We start from the raw sequence: 8,757 nt of genomic DNA on the forward strand, positions 1-8,757 counted from the left end.
TTAATATGTTTGTAGTTTTTTAAAAAAAGTATTAATTGTTTATTGATTTCATCAGTATGCATTAAATGTTAACCTAAATCAACGCAAAGTAAATTAAATTTTAAATTTTAATAGTGTTTTTTTTGTTAAAAGTATATGGAGTTTTAAAACTCCAAACATCAAGGGAGTATTGTAACATCCACCGTGTAAAACCGTACATGCTCTTCATATCGACTTATTTACTCATTTAATTTTTTTATTCTTTTTTTTCTATTTTTGTTAATTTTTTAACAATTTTTTTTAATAATTTAATCCAAATATCTTTACTTCTAATAAAAAAAAAAACTCAAATTCCAATCCTACATATTAAAAGGCTAAAAATTTATTCGAAAATTAATAGTTCATTCTTACTTTTCTTTTCCATTGAAAATTGTTGTGTTTCTTCCATAATTTTTATTATTTATTATGGTGGATAGCATAGTCTAATAATTAATAGAGAGTGACGTATCAATAATTTACACAATAAAGATGAATGAAGAAACCATGAGAACAATAGTAATATATTGGCTAGAGAATAATAATTACTCGTTTTCTTTTATAAAAGTTACATGGTGCGATTGTATTCTTCATATTTGCAGAGGATCAGTGGTGCACGTAGACGCAGTGTTGTGGGATTTATGAGATTCATAAACAGCATGTTCATTATTAAGATGATTTTGATCACGATGATCAACATAATATTTTTTTGTGGATAACGTTTTGCCACAAATTTTATACCTATAGCGTGAAGACATGATGAACCACAATCTTTGGAGAATGAAGCAACCACCAATTCAATTGCGAACAACACAGGCAGGATTAGCTAGGTTGTTTTAAATGAGAAAATAATGATAGTTAAAATTGTATGAAAAAATCAAAACCTAAAGATGGAGTTAGCAGCTAATAATCTTACCTGATAAATCTTGGAGTACTAGAAATGAGTTCGTCTTCGAAGATAATAATAGAAGAGAGGAATCGATTTCTGTATTTTTGACCTGCTAAATCGTAATAATAAAATTATTTATTATTAATAGAAAGGATTGAAAAGTATTCTAATTAAAAATAAAAAAATAAAAAATAATTTAATTAGATAAATGTTTTCTAATCATGTAAATTACATTTATATTGATGTGGTACTAGAGTAGAAAATAAAAAATTAATAATACATTCAGAGATTATCTTTTTTTTTTGAAACAACGAAAGCTCAACACAATACAATGGAGCAAAAAGTCCGGTGCTACATAAAGAAATAAAGAAACCAAGACCATAAAGCCTGTCATCGCCTGCACTGCTATCAACACCCACTAAGATAACTGTCAGTCCATTCTTTGTAACTCAGAAGCGTTCTCTGTTGTATGAGGTCAACACCTGCTACCTTATTGTTGAAAATCCTATCATTACGTTCCAACCAGATGTTCCAAATCACTACAAAGAACCCAGTCAACCACCGCTTCTGCTCTTGTTTACTCGTGTGCAAGCCAGTCCAACTCTCGAACAGCCCTCTTATGGTACCCGGAATAGCCCACTTCCTACCAACTGACTGCAACCACCAGCACCACACTTGCCATGCTATATCACACATAAGAAATAGATGCTGGACAGATTCTATCTCCTTATTACATAGCATACAAATATTATCACTGTGATGAATAACGCCTAGCCTACTCAACCTGTCTTTGGTGTTAACTCTACCAACAAGTACAAACCAGCCAAAAAGCTCAATCCTCGGAGGCACCACTCCTTTCCACAATGAACTTGTGAAACTATAGCTTGTGATCGCTGCCGGCAGATTCTCCGATTGAAGTACCCGCATAAAGGAATTAGTAGAAAACACACCCTTACTATCAAACTTCCAGACCACATTATCCTCCATACCTTGTGACAGCTTTACTGGCCGTAACCTCTCATGCAGCTGGTGGACAAGTTCCAGCTCCCATTGGAACAGCTCTCTTCTCCATTGGAAATTCCATATCCACTCCAAGCCATCCCAAAAATCACAATCCCCTACGACAACTCCTTGTTGGTTGGACACAGAGAAGAGTCTTGGAAACGCCACTTTCAGCGGCCCACCTTGCACCCAATTATCTTCCCAAAACAGGGTACTCCTTCCATTCCCTACTTCCATAGCCAGGCCATTAACCAATTTATCCCTTATCCGCTGCTCCTGTATGTTTAACTGGCATATGTCCTTCCAAGGCCCGCCTTTCGCTGGTATCTTCTGATTTACCAACATGACATCAGGGCTCAAGTTGTTACAGGAACAGACAATTTCTTCCATAAGGGGCAATCCTCCTTTGAAAATCGCCACCACCACTTAAACAAAAGTGCTGTGTTCCGAAGCAGTGCATCCCCAACCCCCAAACCCCCAGCCTTCTTCGGAGTCTGAACCAACTCCCACTTAACTAATGGGATACCATCCTTTCCATCCCCCTTACCCCACAAAAATCTCCTTTGCAACGCAACCAGCTTGTCCGCAACCGCCTTCGGCATCTTGTACAGACTTAAGTAATATATCGGCAGGCTATTCAGCACCGACTTAATGAGAATAAGCTTGCCTGCTTTATTCAGCACCTTCGCTTTCCACAGGCTGAGCTTTTCTTCCACCTTATCTATTACTGGTTTCCAAGTCTTCACTAGCCTCGGATTTGCACCTAGAGAGATTCCAAGGTATCTAACCGTTAACACAGCTTGCTTGCACCCCAGAAGGCCGCACGCCTGATCAACCCACTCCTGCTCACAGTTTACTGATATCAGATTTGACTTCTCATAATTGATGCTCAACCCCGACATCAACTCAAAACACCGTAACAGTCTCTTATAATTCACCACTGTCTCTGTGTTTGGGGGACAAAATAATATGGTATCATCCGCAAATTGAAGGTGCGATAATTCTACATGCTCACCTCCGACCAGTAGTGGTTCAATGCGTCCGTTCCTGACTGCTTCCCCCACCATCCGATGCAACACATCAACCACAAGCACAAAAAGAAGGGGGGATAAGGGATCCCCTTGTCTTAGGCCCCTTTCCATGTTAAATGGCTTGGTTGGAGACCCGTTCACTAGTACTGACATAGATGCCGTGCTCACACACTCTTTTACCCACAATCTCCATCGCTGGCCGAACCCCATTTTCTGAAGCACAATATCCACAAAGCTCCATCGGACTCTATCATACGCTTTTTGAAAATCAAGTTTGATAATTTCCGCCTTCTTCTTTCGCGTCTTGAGCCAATGGACCGTCTCACAGGCGATGAGCGCACCATCATGGATTTTTCTACCCTTTACAAACGCAGTTTGGGTCTCTCCCACCAATCCTGGCATAACTAATCGCATCCTTCTTACCAAAACCTTTGAAATTACCTTGTAGATACATCCCACCATACTAATCGGCCTGAAGTCCTTGATTTCCTTAGCCCCCACAAATTTTGGGGCCAGTGTGACCCATGTGATGTTCGCATCAGATGGTAACTCTGCCGTTTGGAAGAAGTCCATTACTGCTCCAGTGAACTCTTGCCCAACCTCTTCCCAGCATTTCTTGATGAAATTCATATTGTACCCATCACTCCCTGGGGCTTTAGAAGATTCACAATCCCAAACTGCTTCCCTGATTTCTTCCGCCGACGGTAGAACCTCCAAGGCCTCAGCCTCAGCCCTATCAATCTGTTTTAGCAACCCATCACGAACACCAATCCTCGGAGCATACTCCTGGCGATATAGCTCCTTATAGAACCCCCTAATTGCATACTTTATTCTTACTGGGTTCCGCACCAACCTTCCCTGGATTACTAGAGCATCAATCCTGTTATACCGCCTTCTGGCCGATGCAATGTTATGAAAATATCTCGTATTCCTGTCCATGTCCCGCGCATGTTTGGACCGAGACATCTGCTTCCAGTGAATTTCCTTCCTGATGTACCACTTTTCACAAAAGCTCACCAAAGCCTTTCTTCTAGCCTCCGTCGTACCATCATAGATCCCATCACTAACCTGGATGTCAAGCTTCTTTATTTCATCCTCAAACCTCATCAGTCTGTTGTCCATATCACAGAAGTTAACCTTGTGCCATTGCCGCAAAGGCACCGTCAATGACTTCAGTTTACCAATGAAGGGAGCATCTCCCAGGTTCCTTCATTCATCTCTCACCATCCTCAGGAAGCCCTCATGGGTAAACCAGGAATCTAAGCTCCGGAAAGGTCGCGGGCCCCCTCGGATCCTAGTATCCTCCACAATTAAAGGGCAATGATCTGACAGGCCCCTCAGACCACCTTTTACCCAAAGATCAGGAAACTCCTCAACCCACTCAACAGAAACCAGCACCCTATCAATTCGACTACATGATTGACCCCTAAACCATGTGAACTTCCCATCAGACAAAGGTAAATCCACCAACTGCATGTCCTGAACCCAACTCTTAAACTCTTCCGCTGATGCTGGCAGACTCGTCCCCCCTTTTCTATCTTCCACTTGCAGAATCTCATTGAAATCCCCTAGCAAGAATAGAGGGACTTGGCACAGTCCCGCAATATAGCTCAATTCTTCCCAAACCACCCGCTTTTCTTCCCTCCCATGCGCCCCATACACCAAACAGAAAACACAATGAAAATTATTCTTTGTTAACACTCCTTCAATGCACAACCACCTCTCTTCTTTATAACAATTACTAGTCTGAAACATCATGTCATCCTACATTAATAAGAGTCCTCCAGCCGCCCCATCAGATTCCACAAACTCCCATCCTACCGTATTATCCCCCTAAATTCTTGCAACATCATATTTCGAAATCACCTCCCATTTCGTTTCAATCAACCCCAACATATTCAAATTATATTTTCTCTTTAATGATTTCACCATGCTTATTTTTCCATCTCCCCTCAACCCCCTAATATTCCAATAACTCACAATCATTTAAACAAAGTACTGTTCACCTTATGTTTGTTCTTCGGACGACTCCTTCTTGCCTTTTCTTTTTGTTTTGTCAATCTTCTCTTTGCTGCTATTTCGTCATTTTGAGCCTTCAAAATACTCATGATATCCACATCATCATCATACAGCACAGCACCAGATTCAACCGCCAGCGCCCAAGTCACTTCAATTTCATGCATCTGTTCCTCTCGTGAATTCCTGTCCACCTCTTCCTGATTTTGTTTGTTGAGCCTCCCTATGCCTATTCCTGGGCTAACCCCCTCCACCGGTGCTCCTCCACCTTCCGCCCAACCCTGTTCACATACCATTGCTGTTCGGTTAACCTCCATGCCCACTTCCTTCCCTCTCACTGGGTCCAACAGCCCCGGTAAGCTTCCTCGAACTCGACCATCGTCCATGACCCTTACCCATTCCACCTATACCGGCACCAGACCCTCATCAATGGCACTCACCCCTTCCTGTATCCCCTCCCCGACCCCGAGCCCTGTCGGTTCCATCGCATCTCCCTGCAAGCTATCCGGCGCCACAATACCAGCAGCCTTCGACGGTACCCCTACCCAGTCCACCTGCACCGGCATCAATCCCTCTTCAATTACACGCACCCCTTCCTGCCTCCCCTCGTCGAGCTCTGCATGTTTACCCGTCCCCGCCGAGTCCATCGCAACTCCCTGCGAATCTTCCGGCGTCACAGTACCAGCCGCCATTGACGGGTTCTCCACCATCGACCCTATGCTTTCGATTCTGCCACCTCCCTCTAGGGTTGCCGCCGCCTCGCCCTCATCACAGGCTGCGCTTCAGGCCAGCAGGCAGGAGAAAATGTTATAACCCGCCTGCCCGCTGCCCGACCCGTGCCAACAAACTTTGGGCCATCAGATACCCTCTTGCCCTCCTTCCTACCCACCTGCGGCCCACACTTCCTAGCCCTCCCCATACACGGTTTATCTAAGTCCCGTGGCCCAATATCAATCTGGATGGGACTTGGGCTTCTTGGAACCAAGCCCCAAATTACACCCCCCAAAATGTTATCCCCTTGCTGGTCCAAATGATCGTGCTCCCTTAAAATTATATTACCAACAAATCCATTTCCATCCGTAACCCTTCCTCCACCAGTACCATAAACCTGTGTAACCGTTTTGTTAGACACCCCTTCTTCACACTCACCAAATCCCTGAGAGATCGCTTCTCCATGATTCACGGTACAACACACTAAATCAGTTCCCAGCCTAGGGGTTTGAAATTCAAACTGTTCAACGGTAGTATCATTCAACAACACTTCCGTATTTACTATTCTGTCCTCCCCCATGTGAACCTGGTTGACCTCACCGGTAATTAGCTCCGCTGCCGGATCCGACTGGACCGCCACTTGCTTCAACCAATTGTCCTCGTGGCCCTCAACCCCATTCTCCCCATAGACCACGTGGCTCTCCATTGAGCTTGTCGCCCCACCATCCTCCACACCCCTCTCGTTCACAAGGATTGTAAATTCAGCATCCCCAACCACAAGGTGAACCCTTTCTCTTATGACGTCAACTTCCTCGGTATCAACTTGGACTCTTCCTACCCGAAAAGATGCCCCTTCTCCCGTTGGGACACCACACTGTATCACATTGTCCCACTGGCCTCCAATCGCTTTAAAGGTCTCCGGGGTCCAGACATATAGAGGTACACCATAGCACTCCAACCACACCCTACAAGATACACAACGCTCTGATGCTTTCCATTTCCGAACCCTATGAAAGAATTATAAAAAAAAATAATTTTTGTCATTTATAAAATTCAAATCCTTGATTAGAGTATAAGATATTTATTATTATAAGTTATTATAACTTATTACTTATAAGGAGTTTGATTCTTTGATGTACATACAAATTTATTAAGATATTTACAAATAGACTCGTTAGTGCCTATAATCATCTAGTTATAAATAATCCTAGTTTCTATTAATAGATATAGAATGTATAGAATATTTTATTTTTACTGCTTTGAATGTTAACATGAAGAAGAAGAAACAAATAAATAAAGAAAATCTGGATATGAACAATGAACTTGATTAGATGTTGAAGTAGTGTTCCCCTGACATGCGATAAAACATGATTCTTGTAGCAACAACTGCTAATAACGAAAATTAGGATAATAAAAAAATCCAGCGAAATGGTTATTCGCAAAAATTACTCCAATTTGAGACTAAATAAAATTTGTCTGCGTAAAATGGACAGAAATAAAAAGATAAGTACTTTTTATATATATATCTTAAATTTTATTTTTTGAATTTAGTAATCTTAATTTTTTTTCTAATTCAAAATTTTTTATCTTTTAGATTTATTTTTAACTTTAATTTTGTATTTCTCTCTTTCTAACTCATTTTATTTGCCATTTAACTCTGTCACTACGTAATTCAGTTTCATCCCAAAAAATTATATTATGTTATTATATTAAAAGATATTTTATGTTTTGTTTTAATTATCATTTTTTATAATTAATATATTATAAATTGTGTTAAATTATATTGAGTTAATTATTTTATAATTATTATATTATGACCTTTTTATTATTTTTTTTTAATTTTCAAAGAATATTGTAGATAGTCGTAAGTATTTATATTTTACGTAAGAAGATAATTAAATAGGACCTTGTGTTAAAGATGGAGAGGAAACATGGGGCATTTTTTCTTAAAACAGAAGTGATAGACAGAAAGAAGATCCGCCACGTTCATACAAGTATCTATTACCATCTCTAACTAATAAAGAAAATTCTACTTGAACCGATTTGAGAAGGAATATGTAGACTTCATGTGCATTGGGTCCTAAGATAATGAACCTAATTCAGATTTGGAATCTTAATAGCCACCTAATTCAATCTTTGTTTACATGAGTTAATATTTTGAGTCATTACTATAGCAAATATTATACTATTAAATATTATTACATTTAATATATATAAAAATTGGATATACTTACAAATTTTTTTTAAATCAAACTAACAAAAAAAATTCTAATTATCTTTTTTTCTCTCTTTTAATTTTAAATAGGTTTAATTATTATATTAATACCTATAATTTTATAAATTTTCAATTATATATATATATTTTATTAAGTCTTTACACTATTTTTAAATTTGTATTTAGAAAAAAATAAATATCATAATTAAATTTTTAAGGACAGTGTACATTGCAGATAATATTTTTTATTATAAAAAAAAACAACATTTAGTCTTCATTTAAAAAAAAAAACTCTTCGAGATTAAATGACTATTAAGTTTGCTTTTGAGATGAGGGTGACAATTGACATGAATTGCCATTATAACTATAATATGGTAATGCCAATGTTGGATCCATTAGACCGATGTCTTGTCTAGAACTGGATTTTCAATGTAGCATATATGGCAATGGCATGAAACTGATGAGACAACCCATAAAGTAAGAACATCCAAATTGATGACCCGTGTCAAAATTGAAAACTCTAGTCTACGCCAAGTTCTGTGCTATCTTGTACCATAATCCTGTTCCCTCTAAAAAGCCCTTTAGTTTGATCATTCAATTTATTATGTATGTAATCTTTGAATTTGATATGAAGTAGAACCATCCGTTGATTAAACTACATTAATAATGTCAATCAACCAAAACTTTTAAGAGAATATAATGCATCACTTCAACCGTTTGATTTCTAAATTTCACCAATCCAAATCAACTTTTCCCATCAGGTCAAAGCACAATGAATACTAATACTACTAATCCGATATAATTTGTACCATGTCGATGACCAAGTACATTCATTCAAATTGAAGAACAAAAAGTCATGTAGATATAGGTGTCACTGC

The sequence above is a fragment of the Arachis hypogaea genome, chromosome 5 (assembly GCF_003086295.3).
Source record: "Arachis hypogaea cultivar Tifrunner chromosome 5, arahy.Tifrunner.gnm2.J5K5, whole genome shotgun sequence".
NCBI lineage: Eukaryota > Viridiplantae > Streptophyta > Magnoliopsida > Fabales > Fabaceae > Arachis > Arachis hypogaea.